Here is a 25,861-nt window from a genome sequence, read left to right as displayed (position 1 = left end):
CGATGAAGGCAGAACATGAAAACTCAAAGGTTCCGCAAAACATAAGCAAATAGGCATAAGAGGCCTCCGTCTAATGTTCTGGGAGAACCACTTCTGGGCAATAGACAGAAACATCCCAGACCTCCCAAATTTTATTGAATCGTGATACTGAGGCATCGATTAACGTATTGAGATGTTCCATCCTTCGTAGATTGGCTATGTTAGATAAGAGTTTGGGAGAGGAAGGAGATAACCAACAACAAAGAATTGCTCTTTTTGCCGCTAATAGAATAAAGGCCACCAGCTTCCTTGCAGGTTTGGGGACACCCGGAAAGGGGAGGCCCAACAAATAATGCATGGGGTTTAAGGGTATGGTCACATTTAATAGGTTTTGTAAAAGAGTCTGGACAAAAGCCCAAAAAAGGTTTAATAAGGGGACATGATAAAGAGGGCCTACTTCTGTGCCGCATCTCCAGCACATCCATGAAGTCTCTCTGGATTGAGGGCATGTAAAATGTCTGGGGTTCTATACCAAAATAAAAGGATTTTGTAAACAGTCTCTCTCTCTGCCACACACCGTGATACTTTAGAAACAGCTCCCCAAATTTTCTTCCAATCTGATATGGAGATAGGTTGCTGAAGAGCATGGGACCATTTGCTCATATAGGAATGGCTAGTCTCGGCCAAAGGAGTAGCCTTGTGAAGGAGCTTGTATATAGTTGAAATCACATGAGGCTCAAATGGACCTTGAGCACACAGAAATTTGAAACCAGTAGGTTTGTCCAGTGATAGGCTAGAGGATTTGGTTAAGAAGATTTTTTAAATTTGTAAGTAGGAGTAAAAAAGGAATTTTGGAACTTGATATTTAGATTGTAGGTCTGCGAAGGATAAAAGTGTACAGGTCAATATCATATCATATCAATAATAATCTTTAGTTGGGGACATACAGATGTTAAAATCTCTACCTCTACTTATGATCATAAAGGGTTGTAAAAAGGTGTGCATTTTCTCAAATACTTCTGTAAATAACATATCTGCCCCAAGTTAGGTGCATAGATTGTAACCAAGGTAAAAGTTGTAGTAATAAAAGCACAATTCAGGAGATTGAAACGGCCTTGAGGGTCCAAGAAGGATGATTCAATCCACAGTGGACATGTGTGTTTTATCAAAATCGCTACACCAGCCTTTTCAGAAGGATCGGAAGAAACAAAGGTGGTGGGAAATAGTTTAGAAGCAAACGTAAAGGATCCCTCAACTCGAAAGTGAGTCTCCTGAACCATGATCACATCTGCTTTGGAAGATTTGAATTCCTTCAAAGCTAACCATCTCTTATGTATAGAGTTCAAACCTTTAATGTTACAGAAAAAAATACTTAAAGCCATAATGAGCTTTGAGCAATGTAGCTGTCATCCAATCAAAGAAGGCAAGAGGTCGAGTCCATGGTGTACAGAAGAAAAGAAAAATCTTTGATGAATAAGAGACCAAAAAATGTAGAACAGCAAGCAAAATAGGAGTTGTAGACAAGCACAGGTCACAAAAGGACCTGTCAAAAATAACATTAAAGGAAAAAAACAACACTGGTGAGTGACCTGAGAATATCCAAACCCTCAGGAATCCAAGACCAAAGCCAAGGATAATGGAGAGGAGCATGGTAGCTTGCAAGACCAGGCAAGTGGGACTGGTCGTCTTCGGAAGTCCTTATAAGTTAAACCAAGTGAGCTTGGTGTAAGTGGAGCTGGATTAAGTGGGAGTTAAAAACAAGTGTTAGAGTATACAAGTCTTGCTGTCTGTTGGTGTTTGCTGTCTGTTGGTGTTTGCTGTCTGTTGGTGTTTGCTGTCTGTTGGTGTGTGTTTGCTGTCTGTTGGTGTTTGCTGGGTTGCATTTTGGGGACTTTTCCTTTTAGTTTTTAATTTGCCTTTTGCTGTCACTTTTTAAATAGCTTTTTTTTTTTTTTTTCTTGTTTCATCAGTCTATCAATTAAGGGGTGTGGTTAATTGCTCACAGGTGCCTATTTAACTTGTTGTAGGACTCAGTCTGAGCGTGCTCAGTTTGAAGCTGTGGAGCTTGGTGTAAGTGGAGCTGGATTAAGTGGGAGTTAAAAACAAGAGTTTAAAACAGGAGGTTATAACAGGGGTCATAGTACCTGTGTAGTGTGAGTATCTGAGTGTTGTCTGAGTAGTGTGTGTGGATCGTTAGTACTTGTGTATTGTGTACCTGTGTATTGTCTTGAGTATTAGTGCCAGGAAGCTAGTTGTTAGGTAATTTGGACAGGGTAAAATCCCCAAATCCTCACTAAATTTAATAGGTACGATGCCCGGCGGGTGTGGAGAGGCGACTCTTTGTACATCTTGCCGCATGTATGCGTTCCTTGATCATCCGATCGAGGGCAAATACTGCTGTGCAAAATGTAAGCACATTGTTTCCCTGGAAGCCCAGGTTCTGAATCTGGGGAAGCAACTGTCAGCACTGAGAAGTCCCTCCATACTAAAGGTGAGCCAGGAACGTACACGGCAGGTGCCGGCAGGGGCCAGCACAGAGGCGGGTGGAGACAAAGAGGTGCTGGCACTAGCAAAGAGTAGATGGGTGACAGTCAGGAGGGGTAGAGGGGGAAGTGCCAGAGAGGCCAATCCAGGACTGGAGCATCCCAATAAGTACGCTCCATTGAGTGACATTGGTGAAACCAGTCAGGGACCAGCACTGCTGGAGATGAGGGACTCTCCTAGCTGCCAGGGGAAGAACTCCTCCAGTGAGAGTGGGGGGGCAGCAAAGGGAAAGGAAAGACAGATTCTGGTGGTAGGGGACTCAATTCTTAGAAGGACAGAGAGGGCAATCTGTAACCAAGACCTGAAGCGCCGAACAGTATGTTGTCTACCGGGCACTCGGCTTCGGCACATCACGGATCTTGTGGACAGATTACTGGGAGGGGCTGGGGAAGACCCGGCTGTCATGGTGCACGTTGGCACCAATGACAAAGTCAGAGGCAGATGGAGTGTCCTAAAGAACGATTTTAGGGACTTAGGAGCTAAATTGAGGAAAAGGACCTCCAAGGTAGTGTTCTCAGGAATACTACCGGTACATCGAGCCACACCAGAGAGGCAGAGGGAGATTAGGGAAGTAAACAAGTGGCTGAAGAGCTGGTGTAGTAAGGAGGGGTTTGGGTTCCTGGAGGACTGGGCCGACTTCTCAGTCGGTAACCGGTACTATAGAAGGGACGGACTGCACCTAAATGAGGAGGGTGCAGATCTGCTGGGAATGAAGATGGCCAAAAAGTTAGAGGGGTTTTTAAACTAGGCGATGGGGGGGAGGGTCCAGAGACAGTGATAGCCAGCGCGGAAGATATTCCAGAGGGTAGTATTGGGGGCATTAGTGGTAGGTTAACCAAAGCACAAAAACACAAGGTGAGTATAGTAGCAAGTCCAAGTTGCAATCTTGAAACACCCAATACGAGGACAATATGCGACCGGTCTAAACTATGTGGCATGTTCACCAATGCCAGGAGCCTGGCGGACAAGATGGGTGAACTAGAGATACTGTTGTACAAGGAGGATTTGGATTTTGTGGGAATTTCAGAGACCTGGTTCAACAGCTCTCATGATTGGCTGGCAAACATTCAAGGGTATACCCTATACCGCAAGGATAGAGAGGGTAAAAAAGGGGGAGGGGTATGCCTATATATCAAGAATAATGTACAAGTGAATGTGAGAGATGACATCACTGAGGGGGCTAGGGAGGAGGTGGAATCTTTATGGGTAGAGCTCCAAAGGGATGAAGCTAAGGGGAAAATAATACTGGGAGTATGCTATAGGCCCCTAACCTGAGGGAGGAAGTGGAGACGGATCTCCTATCACAAATTGGATTAGCAGCAAGGATGGGAAGTGTTATCATAATGGGGGATTTTAATTATCCAGACATAGACTGGGCGGAGGGAACCGCGCATTCATTTAAGGCTCGCCAGTTCCTTAGTGTCTTGCAGGACAATTTTATGGGTCAGATGGTAGACGCACCAACTAGAAATAAAACATTACTAGATCTACTGATTGCCAACAATACAGACCTGATAACAGATGTGGAAATACGGGGCAATTTAGGTAACAGCGATCACAGGTCAATTAGTTTCAGTATGAATCACACAAATAGGAGACATGAAGGGAACACAAAGACACTGAATTTCAAAAGAGCCAACTTCCCTAAACTACAAACCTTGCTAAAAGGCATAAATTGGGATAAAATATTAGGAACAAAGAATACGGAGGAGAGATGGGTTTGCTTTAAGAGCATATTAAATAAGGGCATTAGCCAATGTATCCCATTGGGTAATAAATTTAAAAGAGCGAACAAACATCCTGGATGGATTAACTCCAATGTAATAATGCATATAAAAGCAAAGGAGAAGGCCTTCAAAAAATACAAGGTTGAGGGATCATCCACAGCATTCAGAATTTATAAAGAATGCAATAAGAAATGTAAGGGTGCAATTAGGATGGCTAAGATAGAACATGAAAGACACATAGCGGAGGAGAGCAAAAAAAATCCCAAGAAATTCTTTAAGTATGTAAACAGTAAAAAAGGGAGGACAGACCATATTGGCCCCATAAAGAATGAGGAAGGACATCTGGTTACAAAGGATGGGGAGATGGCAAAGGTATTGAATTTATTCTTCTCCTCAGTCTTCACGAGTGAATCGGGGGGCTTCAGTAACCAAAACTGCAGTGTTTATCCTCATGACACAACACAGGAAGCACCTACATGGTTAACAGAGGACGGAATTAAAATTAGACTTGAGAAACTTAACATTAATAAATCACCGGGACCAGATGGCTTGCATCCGAGGGTACTTAGGGAACTCAGTCAGGTGATTGCCAGACCGTTGTTCCTAATTTTTACAGTCTATTGACTGGAATGGTACCAGCTGATTGGAGAAAAGCCAATGTAGCACCAATATTTAAAAAGGGCCCAAAAAACATCCCTGGGAATTACAGACCAGTTAGCCTAACATCAATAATATGTAAACTCTTGGAGGGGATGATAAGGGACTATATACAAGATTTTAGTAATAAGAATGATATCATTAGCAGTAATCAGCATGGATTCATGAAGAATCGTTCTTGCCAAACCAATCTATTAACCTTCTATGAGGAGGTGAGTTGCCATCTAGATAAAGGAAGGCCCGTAGACGTGGTGTATCTGGATTTTGCAAAAGCATTTGACACAGTTCCCCATAAACGTTTACTGTACAAAATAAGGTGCGTTGGCATGGACCATAGGGTGAGTACATGGATTGAAAACTGGCTACAAGGGCGTGTTCAGAGGGTGGTGATAAATGGGGAGTACTCAGAATGGTCAGGGGTGGGTAGTGGGGTTCCCCAGGGTTCTGTGCTGGGACCAATCCTATTTAATTTGTTTATAATTGACCTGGAGGATGGGATAAACAGTTCAATCTCTGTATTTGCAGACGATACTAAGCTAAGCAGGGCATTAACTTCTCCGCAGGATGTGGAAATCTTGCAAAAAGACCTGAACAAACTAATGGGGTGGGCGACTACATGGCAAATGAGGTTCAATGTAGAAAAATGTAAAATAATGCATTTGGGTGGCAAAAATATGAATGCAATCTATACACTGGGGGGAGAACCTCTGGGGGAATCTAGGATGGAAAAGGACTTGGGGGTCCTAGTAGATGATAGGCTCAGCAATGGCATGCAATGCCAAGCTACTGCTAATAAAGCAAACAGAATATTGGCATGCATTAAAAGGGGGATCAACTGCAGAGATAAAACAATAATTCTCCTGCTCTACAAGACTCTGGTCTGGCCGTACCTGGAGTATGCTGTCCAGTTCTGGGCACCAGTCCTCAGGAGGGACGTACTGGAAATGGAGCGAGTACAAAGAAGGGCAACAAAGCTAATAAAGGGTCTGGAGGATCTTATTTATGAGGAAAGGTTGTGAGCACTGAACTTATTCTCTCTGGAGAAGAGACGCTTGAGAGGGGATATGATTTCAATTTACAAATACTGTACTGGTGACCCCACAATAGGGATAAAACTTTTTCGCAGAAGAGAGTTTAATAAGACTCGTGGCCACTCATTACAATTAGAAGAAAAGAGGTTTAACCTTAAACTACGTAGAGGGTTCTTTACTGTAAGAGCGGCAAGGATGTGGAATTCCCTTCCACAGGCGGTGGTCTCAGCGGGGAGCATTGATAGCTTCAAGAAACTATTAGATAATCACCTGAATGACCGCAATATACAGGGATATGTAATGTAATACTGACACATAATCACACACATAGGTTGGACTTGATGGACTTGTGTCTTTTTTCAACCTCACCTACTATGTAACTATGTAACTATGTAACCAAATAAATATCGGTGATTGTGATATTAATCCCACGGGTGCAGGAACAACGAGTGCAGATCAAGATCAGAAACACAGAGATGGAACATAAACAGGGGCGGACTGACCATTCGGGCACTCGGGCATTGCCCGAGGGCCCCATGCCACTAAGGGGCCCCATCAGGGTTGCCAGCCTCAATAAAACCAGGGACAGTAATCTGTGTAGAAACAGATCAGCAAGGATTTCAGTAGAAGGCCATCAGGTAGGGTTTCTCGAAGAAGCAGCCCGTTGAGGAGTGGAGGAAGCTTTCTGTGATCTTCGTCACACTGGGGTCCAGATCTTTCCAGGGGTGGAGAATGGCCGAGGATCAGGAAGAGGTAGTTGAGCCCCTCGTCAGGCAGTGGTGGGAGGCCTAGGTTAGGTAGGAAGGCCTCACTTTCGTAGAGTATTGTACCCCGTCTTTAGAGGCCGACAGTCGAAAGGGAAATCCCCATCAATAAACAACCTGATGGTTCTGTAAGTGGGTAGTGACAGGTCGCAGACTCCATCGCTTAGCCAGAGTGATAGGTGATAAATCACTAAAGATTTGCTGTGCCCCCTCCCCCGAATTATCAAGCACCAGCCACCACTGGTGGGAAGAATACCCCTTACATTGGTGGTCAGTGGGAAGAATGCTCCTTACATTGGTAGTCAGTGGGAAGAATGTCCCTTACATTGGTGATCAGTGGGAATGCTCCCGAAAAAGTATTTGGTGGTCAGCGGTAGTCTATTTGAGAAGCAGAAAACAGGAGAACCGTCATTGGGAAAGGCTCATCTAAGAGACCCAACAATGTACAATAACAACTAATTCCCTCTTAGTGTTGCCATTGGCAGGAACAATTCTTCATATCAAGGCGCTGTCCCTGTCTGCATCAGCAGTGATATTAATAATGACCAGCAATGCCCTATCCGCATCAGAATCCCACCCCCCCAACACCACCACCATGTCTGGTAATAGATTTGGAGGACCCATCTTACCTCCTACATAAGCCAGTAGAAGTCCGCAGGTCACACAGATGGACAGAATCCCCCTCATGGCTCCTCTCTGACTCCTCACTCAGAAATGATTTGATTTCCTGGGATTTTCATTTTAAGCTGCGCTCCGGTCCAGAGTCCGCTCAGTGGGAAGAATTATCCTTACATTGGTGGTCAGTGGGAAGAATGTTCCTTACATTGGTGGTCACTGGGAAGAATGTTCCTTACATTGGTGATCAGTGAGAAGAATGCTCCTTACATTGGTGGTCACTGGGAAGAATGTTCCTTACATTGGTGATCAGTGGGAAGAATGTTCCTTACATTGGTGATCAGTGGGAAGAATGTTCCTTACATTGGTGGATAGTGGGAAAAATGCTCTTTACATTGATGGTTAGTTAGAAGAATATTCTTTACATTGGCAATCAGTGGGAAAAATGCTCCTTACATTGGTGGTCAATGGTAATAATGCCCCTCTTACTATAGACCGGTAAAAAAAATCACTGAAATCATGTAGCAGGCCCTGCAAGGTGGTGTTGACCCCAGATCTATGCAGGTACTATAAAAAAGGGGGTCAATCAGCCATAGCTCAAGGAACTACTAGCAATTTCTGGAAGAACCCTGGTTGGGAATGGCTGTCCTAGGATGACCCTAGTCTTGTTTTCATGTATTAAATGGGCATTAGTAACTTTGGGAATAAAACACCAATTTCTACGAAAGACTGATTTCATTGTGCTTACTTTTCCTTGAAGTATTCACAAATTCTACTGAAAACGACTTTTTTAAAATCGCATCCTAAAGTGAAATAAACGATTTCAACTCCAATTCAACATTTGTAGGAAAGCATTAAATGGTCCAATTTAATGCCAAAGTGTTGAGTATGTGAGCCCTGCATAGAGCGTGACTTTAACCGCTCCCTAATGCACCCGTACGGGAAAACTGACATTCTATTTTTCAAGAGTGATTAATCACGTTACTTCAGGTGCCAACAACATATTACTGTGTAATTGGAAAGTGCTAGAGGGATTCGGGACTGAACGCTGGAAATGGAAGATGTCTTTCACCCTGGGAAGGCCCAGGTTTGAAGGCGCTAAGGACACCAACGCGGGTGGAGTCCAGTCTACCCAGTGACAGTCAAAACTTTATTAATGCTTTGTTCTAGCACCTCCATCAGGATAATTTGCCTCTTTTCTAATTAAATTTACCTAAAATTTGGACTTTGTCAAACTCAGACTGAACAAATTACAACTTTTTTTTTTGTTCTTTTAAACTTTAAAGTAAAACTACATATTTTATTTTAAAGAAATCAGAACAAAGATGAGTCCGGAGTTAGGCTTATCATGTAAATGATGCTCAATTGGTACCAAGGGGCCCAAAGTGTGCCAAGAAAATCTCCCCCACACCATTACACCCCCACCACCAGCCTGAACTGGTGATACAAGGCAGGATGGATCCAGGCTTTTATGTTGTTTACACCAAATTCTGACCCCACCATCTGAATGTCGCAGCTGAACTTGAGACTCATCAGACCAGGCAACATTTTTCCAATCTTCTATTGTCCAATTTGAGCCTGTGAGAATTGTAGCCATAGTTTCCTGTTCTTAGCTGACAGGAGTGGCACCCAGTGTGGTATTCTGCTGCTGTAGCCCATCTGCTTCAAGGTTGGATGTGTTGTGCACTCAGAAATGGTATTCTGTATAGCTTGGGTGTAACGAGTGGATATTTGAGTTACTGTTGCCTTCTTAGCGGAGTAAGACCTTGCTATATCAAGATACCTCTCAACTCAATTCAACTCTCAACTCTATCATCTGAAACCAGTCTGCCCATTCTCCTCTGACCTCTGACATCAACAAGGCATTTTCCTCCACACAACTGCCGCTCACTGGATATTTTCTCTTTTTCCCACCATTCTCTGGTTGTGTGTGAGATGGTTGTGTGTGAAAATCCCAGAAATACTCAGACCAGCCCATCTGGCACCAACAGCCATGCCATGTTCAAAGTCATTTAAATCCCCTTTCTTCCCCGTTCTGATGCTCGGTTTGAACTTCAGCAAGTTGTCTTCACCACGTTTAGATACCTAAATGCATTGAGTTGCTGCCATGTGATTGGCTGATTAGCAATTTGTGTTACCAAGCAATTGAACAATTGTACCTAATAAAGTGTCCTGTGAGTGTACATCTGAACAACCCATGCCCATACGAATTAGCGTGTTCCCGGAAATGTGAGTGCAGTGTCTTCTGATTCCGTCCTTAAGGTAAAACTAGGCAAAACTTTATTTTTTTTTAAATTTGGACAGAGCAGGGGAGGGTTAGGCCTTTTGCCAAGTTTTTAATGCTATCCCCACTAGGAAAAGTCACCCTAAGCACCTTGGTGATCATTGCCACCAAGACAGAAGGTTGTTACCAGAGCACAAAGTAAGGAGAAACCTTCCAATTGGGCTTGTTTATTTATTACAGACACTTATATATTGTGCTGACAATTTATGCAGTGATTTCATATGTAGGCAGGTGCAGTCTGCTGTATCCACTGCAGGTGGCGCTCAACTGCAGCCGCAATGCAGAGGGAGCGGAAGTCATGAGTTTCTCTATGGTTTACTGAGTCACTGGGGCAGTGACCTAATTGGATGCTGGTCGCCCATGTGACTCTGGTGGCCATCTTGGGTGTGGCAAAGTCTATTTAAGACCCTGGCCCCTGGGTTTGGTGCGCATTCGCGTATATATGTGGCTAGTTCAGGGACAGGTCACCCATCTGTCAGGGACGGTATCAGCGGCAGGGAAAGGTTCCAGACAAGTAGGGAAATCTTAGGGCTTAGGGAGTCCCTGCCCTCAAAAAGCTTGCAATCTAAGGCCCCTAACTTGCATCCATACATACAGTGCACATACGAGGGCCAATTTAGACAGGAGCGTATTAAGCTACCAGCAAATATAAAATTGTGAATACCTCTTAATGGGATTTTTAAGGCAATTATAGAAAAATGAATTGTATGTATATATATTTTGAAAAAATGGAAAATGTATTAATACAAAATTACTTTACATAATAAAAAGATTCCCACAAGGGAAACCCAGACAATCACAATATTTTGCTCCCCTTGTGGTTTGGGGGAACCATTGGGAGGCATATATTCATTTTTCCAAATTTTTAATTTAATATACTTTTTTGTAAATATATCCTTTCTCAGTTTTTCCAGTTGGAAATGTTGGGTCTCCTCCCTGTTCATATCTGTTTGGTGCCCTTATTGGATTAGTCCAAGTGGCCCCTCTATGTGATGAAAGGCGTACTGAGATGGTCATCAGTGTTGAGGGAATGAACTCTCCAATAATATAGTTGATATGTAAGTTTGATATATTTGAAAGCATTTCATGTCTCATGTGATATCTATTGATTTGGAGTTCAAAATGTGTTTATACTTTACTCTGTATTTTCAGAAGTGGTATTAGACCCTGAAGAAGAATAAAATTCATACATATGTCGAAACACGTTGGATATCCCCACTACTCATCATCGTCTTTTTACTGTATGGAGGGTACTCTGTATGTGTAGTAGGGTGACACCACGTGGGATATCAATATTTTATCATGATACATGTACATATGTGTTTTTTGTCTGGGTTTCCCTTGTGGGAATCTTTTTTTATCATGTAAAGTAATTTTGTATTAATACATTTTCAATTTTTTCAGAATATATGTGTGTATACAATTTGTATTTTTCTATAATTGCCTTAAAATTCCCATTCAGAGGTTTTCACAATTTTATATGTGCAGGGATGATGGCAATTTACACGTCAATTTGAGTCTAACTACTTTCCAATTAACCTCCCAGCATGTCTATGGAGTGTGGGAGGAAACTGGAGCACCCGGAGGAAACACACACAGGAACAAAGAGAACATGCAAACTCCACCCAGGTGGATCTGTGGTTGGAATTCAAACCTGCAACCCCAGTGCTGCCAGACATAAGTGCTAACCAATTATCCACCCCACATTTAGTTAACTTTTACCGTATGCCCATTCACCGTCTGCTGGCTGTTACCCAACACTGCAGCTCAAGTCTCAGCACCACCCAGGGCCGGTCCTAGACGGGGTGCACGGGGTGCAGTGCACCCAGGCGCCAGAGAGGTGGGGGCGCTGAAGCGCCGGAGTGCTCCCTTCCCTCCTCCTCCTCCTCTTGATTGCGTCCGGCGGCGGCGCTCTCCGCCGGTGTTAAAAGAAGAAAGGCGCCGCCGCTGCCGCTGTGTGTGCTGCTCAAGCCCCTCCCTCCTGAGCGGCTGGTCTCTGCGTGGAGAGAGACCAGCCGCACAGTGATGTCGCGCGGGGGGGGGGGGAGGGAGCGGAGGAGCGGTATGTGCCCGACACATTCTGCTCTGTGTCTCCCACTCCTGCCTATTTTAAACTCCTCTGCTCTTCACCCGGGCGGCGCGGCTGGCTGCACACTGTTCTCTCCTCTTCAGCTGCCGCCCGGGTGTATATATGTACCCTAATGGAGGGGGGGCTGTACTAATGGAGGGGACGCTGTACTAATGGAGGGGGGGGCTGTACTAATGGGGGGGCTGTACTAATGAAGTGGGGGGCTGTACTAATGGAGGGGGGGGCTGTACTAATGGGGGGCTGTACTAATGGAGGGGCTGTACTAATGAAGGGGGGGGCTGTACTAATGGAGGGGGGCTGTACTAATGAAGGGGGGGGCTGTACTAATGGAGGGGGGCTGTACTAATGAAGGGGGGGGCTGTACTAATGGAGGGGGGCTACACTAATGGAGGGGGGGCTGTACTAATGGAGGGGGGCTACACTAATGGAGGGGGGGCTGTACTATTGGAGGGGGCGCTGTACTAATGGAGGGGGGGGCTGTACTAATGGAGGGGGCTGTACTAATGGAGAGGGGGTCTGTACTAATGGAGAGGGGGTCTGTACTAATGGGGTCTGTACTAATGGAGGGGGGTCTGTACTAATGGTGGGGTCTGTACTAATATGGGGGTCTCTACTAATGGAGGGGGGTCTGTACTAATGGAGAGGGGGTCTGTCCTGGGGGGTCTGTACTAATGGAGAGGGGGTCTGTACTAATGGAGAGGGGGTCTGTACTAATGGAGAGGGGGTCTGTCCTGGGGGGTCTGTACTAATGGAGAGGGGGTCTGTACTAATGGGGTCTGTACTAATGGAGGGGGGGGGTCTGTACTAATGGGGTCTGTACTAATGGAGGGGGGGTCTGTACTAATGGAGGGGGGGTCTGTACTAATGGGGTCTGTACTAATGGAGGGGAGGTCTGTACTAATGGGGTCTGTACTAATGGAGGGGGGGTCTTTACTAATATGGGGGTCTCTACTAATCGAGGGGGGTCTGTCCTGGGGGGTCTGTACTAATGGGGGGGTCTGTACTAATGAGGGGGTCTGTACTAATGGAGGTGGGGTCTGTACTAATGGAGGGGGGGTCTGTACTAATGGGGTCTGTACTAATGGAGGGGGGATCTGTACTAATGGTGGGGTCTGTACTAATGGAGGGGGTTCTGTACTAATGGAGGGGGGTCTGTCCTGGGGGGTCTGTACTAATGGAGGGGGGTCTGTCCTGGGGGGTCTGTACTAATGGAAAAGAAAAAAGGAGCAGAGAAGAGGATTGTGGGACATATAGTCCCGAGAACTGGCAGCCCCACTGTAACACGGAAACTGCAGCCCACACAACATGCTCAGCTGAATGGGAGAGAGAGAGAGAGAGACAGGAGCCTGGGAAAGTTTTCAGGGAAGTACACCCAGGACTCCAGAGGGAGAGGACAGTGCTGAGAGAACACCATCAGAGAGAGAACCCTGCTGCCCTGCGCCACCAGAGGGAAAGCCACACAGCCTAGCGCCATCGCTGGCATTGAAAGGAATGGAGTCATTGCAGGAATACAGCGGAGTCACCATGGGCAATTCAGAGTGAGCTGACTCCTGATCAGAGGAACCGTTGCTATATCGCTGGGTCAGGTGAGAGGGCCGATCGGCCAATATGTACTATGTCTGCAGTCTCTGATCATCTCCTGTATTATGTCTGCAGTCTCTGACCATCTCCTGTATTATGTCTGCAGTCTCTGACCATCTCCTGTATTATGTCTGCAGTCTCTGATCATCTCCTGTATTATGTCTGCAATCTCTGATCATCTCCTGTACTATGTCTGCAGTCTCTGATCATCTCTTGTATCATGTCTGCAGTCTCTGATCATCTCCTGTATCATGTCTGCAGTCTCTGATCATCTCCTGTACTATGTCTGCAGTCTCTGATCATCTCCTGTATTATGTCTGCAATCACTGATCATCTCCTGTACAATATCTGCAGTCTCTGATCATCTCCTGTATCATGTCTGCAGTCTCTGATCATCTCCTGTATCATGTCTGCAGTCTCTGACCATCTCCTGTATCATGTCTGCAGTCTCTGACCATCTCCTGTATCATGTCTGCAGTCTCTGATCATCTCTTGTATCATGTCTGCAGTCTCTGACCATCTCTTGTATCATGTCTGCAGTCTCTGATCATCTCCTGTATCATGTCTGCAGTCTCTGACCATCTCCTGTATTATGTCTGCAATCTCTGATCATCTCCTGTACTATGTCTGCAGTCTCTGATCATCTCCTGTACTATGTCTGCAGTCTCTGATCATCTCCTGTACTATGTCTGCAGTCTCTGATCATCTCCTGTATTATGTCTGCAATCTCTGATCATCTCCTGTACTATGTCTGCAGTCTCTGATCATCTCCTGTACAATATCTGCAGTCTCTGATCATCTCCTGTATCATGTATGCAGTCTCTGACCATCTCCTGTACTATGTCTGCAGTCTCTGATCATCTCCTGTATCATGTCTGCAGTCTCTGACCATCTCTTGTATCATGTCTGCAGTCTCTGATCATCTCCTGTATCATGTCTGGAGTCTCTGACTATCTCTTGTATCATGTCTGCAGTCTCTGATCATCTCCTGTATCATGTCTGCAGTCTCTGACCATCTCCTGTACTATGTCTGCAGTCACTGATCATCTCCTGTACTATGTCTGCAGTCTCTGATCATCTCCTGTATCATGTCTGCAGTCTCTGACCATCTCTTGTATCATGTCTGCAGTCTCTGACCATCTCTTGTATCATATCTGCAGTCTCTGATCATCTCCTGTATCATGTCTGCAGTCTCTGATCATCTCCTGTATCATGTCTGCAGTCTCTGACCATCTCCTGTACTATGTCTGCAGTCTCTGATCATCTCCTGTATCATGTCTGCAGTCTCTGATCATCTCCTGTATCATGTCTGCAGTCTCTGACCATCTCCTGTATTATGTCTGCAATCTCTGATCATCTCCTGTACTATGTCTGCAGTCTCTGATCATCTCCTGTATTATGTCTGCAATCTCTGATCATCTCCTGTACTATGTCTGCAGTCTCTGATCATCTCCTGTACTATGTCTGCAGTCTCTGATCATCTCCTGTATTATGTCTGCAATCTCTGATCATCTCCTGTACTATGTCTGCAGTCTCTGATCATCTCCTGTACAATATCTGCAGTCTCTGATCATCTCCTGTATCATGTCTGCAGTCTCTGACCATCTCCTGTATCATGTCTGCAGTCTCTGACCATCTCCTGTATCATGTCTGCAGTCTCTGACCATCTCCTGTACTATGTCTGCAGTCTCTGACCATCTCTTGTATCATGTCTGCAGTCTCTGATCATCTCCTGTATCATGTCTGCAGTCTCTGACCATCTCTTGTATCATGTCTGCAGTCTCTGACCATCTCTTGTATCATGTCTGCAGTCTCTGATCATCTCCTGTACTATGTCTGCAGTCTCTGATCATCTCCTGTATCATGTCTGCAGTCTCTGATCATCTCCTGTATCATGTATGCAGTCTCTGACCATCTCCTGTACTATGTCTGCAGTCTCTGATCATCTCCTGTATCATGTCTGCAGTCTCTGACCATCTCTTGTATCATGTCTGCAGTCTCTGATCATCTCCTGTATCATGTCTGGAGTCTCTGACTATCTCTTGTATCATGTCTGCAGTCTCTGATCATCTCCTGTATCATGTCTGCAGTCTCTGACCATCTCCTGTACTATGTCTGCAGTCACTGATCATCTCCTGTACTATGTCTGCAGTCTCTGATCATCTCCTGTATCATGTCTGCAGTCTCTGACCATCTCTTGTATCATGTCTGCAGTCTCTGACCATCTCTTGTATCATATCTGCAGTCTCTGATCATCTCCTGTATCATGTCTGCAGTCTCTGATCATCTCCTGTATCATGTCTGCAGTCTCTGACCATCTCCTGTACTATGTCTGCAGTCTCTGATCATCTCCTGTATCATGTCTGCAGTCTCTGATCATCTCCTGTATCATGTCTGCAGTCTCTGACCATCTCCTGTATTATGTCTGCAATCTCTGATCATCTCCTGTACTATGTCTGCAGTCTCTGATCATCTCCTGTATTATGTCTGCAATCTCTGATCATCTCCTGTACTATGTCTGCAGTCTCTGATCATCTCCTGTACTATGTCTGCAGTCTCTGATCATCTCCTGTATTATGTCTGCAATCTCTGATCATCTCCTGTACTATGTCTGCAGTCTCTGATCATCTCCTGTACAATATCTGCAGTCTCTGATCATCTCCTGTATCATGTCTGCAGTCTCTGACCATCTCCTGTATCATGTCTGCAGTCTCTGACCATCTCCTGTATCATGTCTGCAGTCTCTGACCATCTCCTGTACTATGTCTGCAGTCTCTGACCATCTCTTGTATCATGTCTGCAGTCTCTGATCATCTCCTGTATCATGTCTGCAGTCTCTGACCATCTCTTGTATCATGTCTGCAGTCTCTGACCATCTCTTGTATCATGTCTGCAGTCTCTGATCATCTCCTGTACTATGTCTGCAGTCTCTGATCATCTCCTGTATCATGTCTGCAGTCTCTGACCATCTCTTGTATCATGTCTGCAGTCTCTGATCATCTCTTGTATCATGTCTGCAGTCTCTGACCATCTCTTGTATCATGTCTGCAGTCTCTGATCATCTCCTGTATCATGTCTGCAGTCTCTGATCATCTCCTGTATCATGTCTGCAGTCTCTGACCATCTCTTGTATCATGTCTGCAGTCTCTGATCATCTCCTGTATCATGTCTGCAGTCTCTGATCATCTCCTGTATCATGTCTGCAGTCTCTGACCATCTCTTGTATCATGTCTGCAGTCTCTCACCATCTCCTGTATCATGTCTGCAGTCTCTGACCATCTCCTGTACTATGTCTGCAGTCTCTGATCATCTCCTGTATCATGTCTGCAGTCTCTGACCATCTCTTGTATCATGTCTGCAGTCTCTGATCATCTCCTGTATCATGTCTGCAGTCTCTGACCATCTCTTGTATTATGTCTGCAATCTCTGATCATCTCCTGTACTATGTCTGCAGTCTCTGATCATCTCCTGTACTATGTCTGCAGTCTCTGATCATCTCCTGTACAATATCTGCAGTCTCTGATCATCTCCTGTATCATGTCTGCAGTCTCTGATCATCTCCTGTACTATGTCTGCAGTCTCTGACCATCTCCTGTACTATGTCTGCAGTCTCTGACCATCTCCTGTACTATGTCTGCAGTCTCTGATCATCTCCTGATCTATGTCTGCAGTCTCTGATCATCTCCTGTACTATGTCTGGGGGTTCTTTCTAACAGACTCTCTAACAGAAGCCCTCTTTGTGTGCATCAGAGAGACTCCCCTCCAGGTCTCATTAGTGTACGCTCTTCCTGTATTTTTTTTTTATTGTTAAAAGATCATGGGAGGATCCTAGGGTAACAAAGAGTTCTTAGGAGAGCATCTCTGTGTTTGAGTCATTGCCATAGAAACATTTGTAAAGGGGAGGAGTTGGTAAGATGACCACGCCCATGTGGGGGCGCCAGAAATATTTCTGCACCCAGGCGCCGGTGACCCTAGGATCGGCCCTGGCACCACCCATCTGCCCTAATCAGGGGTGTTTAAGTAGATGCATGCAGAGAGAACCAAACGACCACTCCAGTGGCGCTCAAAGTACGGTCACCAAAGGTAGTGTGACTGCTTTCTCCAGAGCAATGCTTTAACAGTGCAGCCCTCCTCCGATAGGGGGATCCACCCATGTACTGCAAAAAAAAAAATACACAAGGGGCTGTTGTGGAAATTTTTATTAATGTATGTTGTCAGATGTCCCCCTGTGTCGGTTTTGCTGTAATGCGCTTATGCGAGTGTATTCGCACATACTGACGTTGGTGGAAGACCATTGGCTGCGGAAACCTTCCCGTGGACATGGCAGATCTGTTTGCTCTTTTAAGGATGCTCGTTCATGCCTCACCAAGGGACTGGCCACTTCATGGCGACTGCATCTACACTCCTAAGTACCATATATACTCGAGTATAAGTCGACCCGAATATAAGCCGAGGCACCTAATTTTACCACAAAAAAACTTGGAAAACTTATTGACTCGACTATAAGCCTAGGGTAAGAAATGTGCAGCTACTGTAAGTTGAAAAGAGGGTCAACAATGCCCATTTGCATGCCTCACTGTGCCCAATTGCAGCCATAGGTCCCCCGAACTTCAAACTCGGTAGTTAAGGGTTCCTAGATGCCCCCTAGCTGCAGCCAAAATTTGGGGTCTCTGGACCCAAAGGATCCCGAAATGACATTGCTGCAGATGGACACAGTTGACCAACTTTGGGGCCCCGTATCTCGGGGCCACTTAGGCACCCCGAATTTGGTGTGAAAACCCAGTGGAACTAGCAACATAATATATCCAAAGCTGGGGTTCCTAGCACCAAGTGGCCCTGAGATACAGGGCCCCAAGTATCGGTTCAGAAAATGTCAAGCACTTTAATGCAACAGAGAATGACATTTTCCGAACCAATTTTGGGGCTCTATATCTTCCATTTTTATCTTGGGGCCACTTGGTGCTAAGAACCCCAAATTTGGTGTGCAAACCCAGTGGAACTAGCACTACTATAAATCCAAAGTTGGGGTTCCAAGCACCAAGTGGCCCTGAGATACGGGGCCCCAAATTCGGTTCAGAAAATGTCAAGCACTTTTCTGCAGCAGAGAATGACATTTCCCGAACCGACTATGGGGCCCCATATCTTAGGGCCACTTGGTGCTAATAACCCCAGCTTTGTATATGTTGTGGTACTAGTTCCATTGGGTTTGCACACCAAGTTTGGGGTTCTTAGCACCAAGGGGCCCCAAGATACAGGGCCCCAAATTTGGTTTGGAAAATTACATTTTTTGCTGCAGAAAAGTGCTTGACTCGAGTATAAGCCGACGGGGGCACTTTCAGCACAAAAAAATGTGCTGAAAAACTCAACTTATACTCGAGTATATACGGTAAGCAGATCTGCGTACATGGGAACCATAGCATAACCATACAAAATTAAGGCCCACTGGGCCATGGTAGAGTACGGCTCGTGTCATTGGTAGCAGTGGGAATGTGCACACGATTGTGTTCAGAGAGATGTAAGTAGTGTTCAAATTGTGAGACACTTTGTGTCTCACAAGGCACTTGCCGCATGGCTCTGCACACGGCCGTGTGCACACGTCACTACCGTATTTCTATTTGAATATATACATGTGTGTGTGATTGGTTATTTTGAAAGAATACAAGTGTCTGATTGGCTGATTCTGAAGCCACCACCTTCCTTTGTTTATTCATGTTGACAGTATAAATAAAAGGAGTAAAGCATTCAATAGAGGATTCTGCTGAGCTCAACGTGATACCAGCGTCTGTCTGTGTTACTTGGAGACATACAAGCGCGCTTTTCCTGGCATTATACAAGAGAGCTGTTTTTGTGCTTTTAAGAGCAAAGAAATTATTTGCTTATAGGGAGAAGCTTAAAATTTCCCGGACAGGGCGCAAACACCTATTTATTAAAAGAAACCAAACAGCCAATAAAATACTCACAAAGGACAGAAGTGACATGCATAGCAGCAGATTCCGATGGCAAAATAGTGTGGCAACAGACAACCAGATGTTGGCAAGCTGATGCATTTCGGGGGACTCGTTCTCTTCCTCAAAGAGCACCCTTTGTGTTTTTTTTTTTTTTGCAGCATTTAAGTAGATGGCCAGAGCCTGATCAACATGATAATCTGTTCACCATTCTCTGGATAGAGGTCAGTTTGTGCCCAATGAAGAATCAGCTTGACTATCCCTAATGTAACCATCATTACGCTGACTCTACCATTGTCTCTGTTTGCTCTGTGGACTTCAAGTTAAATAGGCCATTCACTCTGCAAGGGGAGTCACCCCAGAGAATAGTGACTCACTTCGCAAAAAGAATACCCAATCGGGTACAAAAAAAAAAAAAAAACTTTTGCTTGCACGTGATTGGATGATGAAAGTCAGAAGTAGACATGTGCACAACAAAATAACTCATTTTGTTTAGTTTCTTTACGTTTCCGTTGATTCGTAATGATTCGTAATTTCGTAAGACGCGAGTTTTCATATTCAGACTCGTTCGTATTTTTGTAACAGATATATTTTCGTTGGTACAAAATGATTCATAATTCCGTTAGTCTGACGATTTGTAATTTCGTAAGGCGTGAGTTTTCATATTCGGACTCGTTCGTATTTCCGTAACAGTTTTATTTTCGTTGATACGAAATGATTCGTAATTTTCTTTGATTCGAAATTCGTAATTTTGTTAGATAATAATTTTCGTTTATTCGGTACACAACTCGTAATTTAGTAATTGTTACTTTTGTGAGATTTGCCTTTTTTCGTTGATTCGTACTTTTGTAGGAAATAAAGAATAATAATCCTAGGCTTCCTTTTCTAATAAGTCCTCCTGTACTTCCTCCAGTCCACTCCCACAGTCAACAGACCGGACTCCGCCTCCTCCTCAACTGAGTCTAAAAAGATTTAGGAATGCCGTGTGACTCCGACACAAAAGGAATAAGCTGATTGGCTAAAGATATATAAGATACATCACTGACTAATACACTGACCATTCAGAAGAACGATTCGAGAACACGAAAATACGAACATACGAAATTACGACCATACATATTACGATACACTTACACTGTCCGTTCAAAATTACGATTCGGCAAACACAAAGAAATGAAATTATGAACAAACTAATTAAAATACGAACATACGAAATTAAGAACAGACAAAGGATTGAAAGTACGAAATGAAAATCATTCGTTATAGATGTCATTTTCTTTCTTTTACTGTTTCGGCGCTTCATATTTTCGCTTCGTATTTTCGTAAGTTTGTCCGTTCGTAAATTCGTATTTTGGCGTGTTCGTTATTTTGCTCATTAGTAATTTTCGTAATTTTCGTATTTTTGGTTCTTTTAGCTATTCGGATGTTCGAATTGATTCGAATGTACGAATACTAACAAATTCGTACGAAAATCCATCCGTTACGAACCGAATCGCACATGTCTAGTCAGAAGAGCCTTTTTACTTGGAAATGATTGGACGACGGAAGTCAATAGAGCCTCACCTTATTTGCTAAGCTCTGGGGAAATTCCCTTGCAAAGTGCAACTTCCCTTGCAGCCTATTTTGTCTTTAGTACATCAACCCTTTTGTGTCTATCCTGCCTTTTAACCACTTCCCAACCGCCTGCCATGCATATACTGCAGCAGGGTGGCTCTATTGCGCAGGCTCCGCGGCGACCTATGCCATGTCCGGCCCCTCCTCCGTCACCCCCCCTGCTGTCTTCTGGGAGACACACAGGTCCCAAAAGACAGCAGGGACCATTAAAGATGCGCAGCGTGACTCGTGCATGTGCAGTAGGGAACCAGGCTGTGAAGCCGCAAGGCTTCACTTCCTGATTCCCTTACCGAAGATGGCGGCGCCTCCACCCGAGAGCCGAGGGACAGATCGGCTTCTTGGTGAGGACACCGCGGGCGCCCTGGACAGGTAAGAATGGGCCTCCGCAGAACTTTTTGCATCATTTTAAGGTCACCCATGCAATATAAAAAGATGTACATTCTCTAAGCTATATTTATATGGGCATGGTATGCCTGACCTGAGTAATTTCCAAAACAAAGTGGCCCTGAATTATCTATTATATAACACATATATCTTTCCGGTGTTATATAAGAGATTATTCATCTTCACTTTGTATTGGAAGTTACTCAGGCCAGGCATACCCCTAGTCCATTCCCATATACATATAGCCTAGAGCAGGGGCATTGCTACATCTACAAAAGATCTGGGGCTAGAGCCCATAGCAGTGTAGTAAAGAAAGTCATAGGCTTGGGTGGGCATACACATGTATATACAGTAATATACGTGTGTGCGTATATCTCCAGAGAGCCCCCCACTTACATCAGGGTCCCCAGAGAGCCCCCCCTTACATCAGGGTCCCCAGAGAGCCCCCCACATACATCAGGGTCCCCAGAGAACCTCCCCTCCCCTTGGGGACCCCTGCAGAGACTCGGGGCTATGGGCCCCAGATTCGGGGCTATAGCCCCAAAAGCCACCCCCTAGCGACGCCACTGGCCACTGTACTGAATGTACATCTGTTTATATTGCATTGTATTGCAATACATCTGTTGTGGCCATATTTTGATCTTGATGAAAACAGCCTATAAGTGAAGAAGATGAATTATCTCTTAACATACACAGGCATATCTTTCCAGTAATAGCTGCCCAACTTTCCAGCAATGTATAAATCAAAATGCTCCTCCTAACTGCTGTTACCTGCGGTTCTTCTTCTGTTGCTTGCAACTGTATACGCCACTCACTTTAGGTTAGAATTTCCTATGATGTGATGATGAGTAGGCACTGGCAGCGTATCGTTTAGCGGCTCGGCCACTGACTGCACCGAGTGGGCGGCGCCAGCCGGACCTACACCACACGTACACGGGCAGGCAGCCAATCACTGAAGTGGAGCGGCGGAACGGCCGAGCTGCCGAGCGTCCGAGCCATCTCATCCAATGATCGGGCTGGAGGGTGAGGGAGGGACATCAGATGTGTCAGGACAGAGAGCAGCCGGCTGACTCAGAAAAAGTCAGTGGCAGCCACGGCGGACACTGCAGCTGGCAGCTGCAACACCTTCTTGAAGATTTCAGGGGGGGGGCAATTGCCCCTACCTGCGGATGCCCATGCAGGTAAGTGTCCATATTTGCAGTATTTGTAGCTGCTGACTTTAAAAAAAAAAATTTGGGCGGAACTCCGCTTTAAGTTAATTGTCCACTGAACTCTGCAACCTACCTCCAGGCAGGGCGAATATCAATCACCAGCATTTGAGTATTTTTAAATACATAGAAACGCAGAACTCTCCTCTCTGGTTCTGTAAAACCACAATAGATGTGTATTACCTTTTTTTTCCATTTCTTGAATAGCAGCTGATAAGAGATCATTTTCTACATTCAGTGTGTAGCTCAAAGAATTCCCAGTCGATCTTAAAATATCATGAAAGCTCAAATCAAGCGTCTTCATCATACCAACACAAATTATGTTAAAATTCCTAAGGAATTCTGCTTATCCCGCTTGAAGCTCCGAGACGTTAGAAGATCCAGAGAAATCCTCGGGGAAGGTCTAAGGCACCCGGGACCTATTATAATCTCACTCTTCTTTACATTAGCCGCTGCAGGAACATTACCTGTGTCACTTTGTACAGAGATAAGAATAGATTTTGGTTACACAATGTTCCGCATTACCTGTTTGATTAATTATTTAACAGTGATTCTGACTCATTGATTTTTGTCATTAGCTACAAAGCACACCTTCAAAGCGGGAGATGATTAAAGCGAGATATTATACAGCCAGTATGTTAAAAGACAAACAAACAAAGAGGGTTTGAAAAAAGACACGTCGGGCTAGCTTATATTTATCCATTGAGACCAAGGAATAAGTAGCATCCATTGATAGACTGTTAATGGCACCCAGGGTACCTGCAACTGTGCTAAATTCAGAATATTAACTTTGATAAAGCCTTGCTTTCTAGAAAATGAAAAAAAAAAAGTTCACTGCAAATGGAGATTTATTTTTCAACCGGTCTTTTTTAACCAGGATGCCATGCCACCCTGAGGTGCCTTCTGGGTTTTCAGGTGGGCCTTGGAAAAATGCCTAAAATTGACTGAAAAAAGGTTGAGAAACACTGGTTTAAATTAATATGTCTCACCTCACATTCCTGGAAATTTTGCAATCTTGAAGGCCATTTATAAAATGTTACATTTTCCAGTGTGTTAGATGGTTGGTCCCCAACTGTCACTGTGGTTTCATCTTCTCCTGGAAGCATGGGATATGAGGATTCTTCAGGAGGTCGTATTTCTCAAGCAAACCCTTAAGTAGTGGCCCTAAGGAGTTTCTCAGAATCTTCTGCCAGTGCCAGGATGATCACTATAGTTGCAATAATACAGAGGATGCAATACTGGAGTCCTCTACAAGTAACATCCATCGGTAGACTGTTAATGGCACCCAGGGTACCTGCAACTGTGTTAAATTCAGAATATCCACTTCAATAAAGTGTTGCCTTCTAGAAAATGAAATAAAAAGTTCACTGCAACAGGAGATTTCTTATACCAGTCTTTTTTAACCAGGGTGCCATGGCACCCTGAGGTGCCTTCTGGGTTTTCAGACAGGCCTTGGAGAAATGCCTAAAATTGACTGAAAAAGGTTGAGAAACACTGGTTTAAATGAACCTGTCCCACCTCACATTCCTGGAAATGTTGCAATCTTGAGGCCATTTAAAGAATTTTACGTTTTCCAGTGTATTAGATGGCTGGTACCCTACTGTCGCTGTGGTTCCATCTGCTCCTGGAAGCATGGGATATGAGGATTCTTCAGGAGGTTGTATTTCTCAAGCAAAACCTTAAGTAAGGACCCTAAGGAGTTTCTCAGAATCTTCTGCCAGTGCCAGGATGTTCACTACAGTTGCAATAATACAGAGGATGCAATACTGGAGTCCTCTACAAGTAACATCCATCGGTAGACTGTTAATGGCATCTAGGGTATCTGCAACTGTGCTAAATTCAGAATATCCACTTCATTAAAGTGTTGCCTTCTAGAAAATGAAATAGAAAGTTCAATGCAACAGGAGATTTCTTATAATAGTCTTTTTTTAACCAGGGTGCCATGACACCCTGAGGTGCCTTCTGGGTTTTTCAGGGGTGCCTTGGAAAAAAATGCCTAAAAAAGGTTGAGAAATACTGGGTTATATTAACCTGTCTCACTTCACATTCCTGGAAATTGTGTTTTCTTGAAGAGCTAAAGCTATTTAGAGAATCTTCACATTCAACCTGCTTTCCAGTGTGTTAGATGGCTGGTCCCCAACTGTCACTGTGGTTCCATCTGTTCCTGGAAGCATGGGATGTGAGGATTCTTCAGGTGGTATTTCTCAAACAAAGCCTTAGCTAGTGGCTCTAAGGAGTTTCTCAGAATCTTCTGCCAGTGCCAGAAAGATCCCGATAGTTGCAATAATACAAAGGATGCAATACTGGAGTCCTCAACGAGTAACATCCATCGGTAGACTGTTAATGGCATCTAGGGTATCTGCAACTGTGCTAAATTCAGAATATCGACTTCATTACAGTGTTGCCTTCTGGAAAATGGATTAAAAGTTTGCTGCATCAAGCTATTGTTTATACCAACCTGTCTCACCACACATTCCTGAAAATTTTGCTCTCGAAGAGCTAAGGCCATTTAAAGAATCTTCACATCCAATATGTTTTGCAGTGTGTTGGGTGGCTGGTCCCCCACCATGCACTTTGATTCCATCTGCTTCTGGAAGTATAGGACGTGAAGATTCTTTAGGAGGCTGTATTTCTCTGTTTCAATAATTGTTATTCTTTTTCAAAAATGTACAGTACAAGTACAAACCTCCATAGACAAAGTAGTGGGTAGTTCCACCTAGATTTATCAAGGTAAGGAAGCAACCCCTGAACCCATACCAAGCCCTTGGATCAAAGAGGTGCAGGGCTGGGACGTGAGAGGACACTCATCTCACTTTTACGGTTTATCCACAAAAGTAACTCACTTAACAAACGAGAGAGGTGAGTTCCAGGATTTACACTCTTTTCCTAATAAGATGGCCATACAAGCTTGATTGAAGATAAATGTATCCCTTGCCGGTAAGTAAGAGGAATGGAAAAGAACAAAGGAAGAAAAAGACTGTGCAACCACAACGCTTTATAGATTGCATAAGTATTTCATGGGGGCGGTAGGCATTTCCTGAGATGTATTTGATCCATGGGTCCCAGGTTTTCTCATACCATTTCATGTTTTCATTCAAGATGGAAGAAAGTTTCATTATCAAGAATATTTTAACCTTAACCAGATCAAGGAGGCTGTGATTTTCAAACAAAGTCTTAAGTAGTGGCCTTAAGGATTTTCTCAGAACCTTCTGTCAGTGCCAGGAAGATCCCTTTAGGTCCAATAATACAGACAATGCAATATTGAAGTCCTCAACAAGTACCCAATAGACTTTTAATGGTACCCAGTGCACCTGCAACTGGACTTATATCCTCTTCAATAAGGAGACTTTGTTGATTTTTAAAAAATAAAATAAAAAGTTCACCACAGCAGAAGGTTCTTTATACCCACCTGTCCTACCACATATTCCTGGAAATTTCG

This window comes from Aquarana catesbeiana, linkage group LG06 (genome assembly GCF_042186555.1).
Source record: "Aquarana catesbeiana isolate 2022-GZ linkage group LG06, ASM4218655v1, whole genome shotgun sequence".
NCBI classification, from domain to species: domain Eukaryota; kingdom Metazoa; phylum Chordata; class Amphibia; order Anura; family Ranidae; genus Aquarana; species Aquarana catesbeiana.
This window is presented reverse-complemented; position numbering follows the sequence as displayed.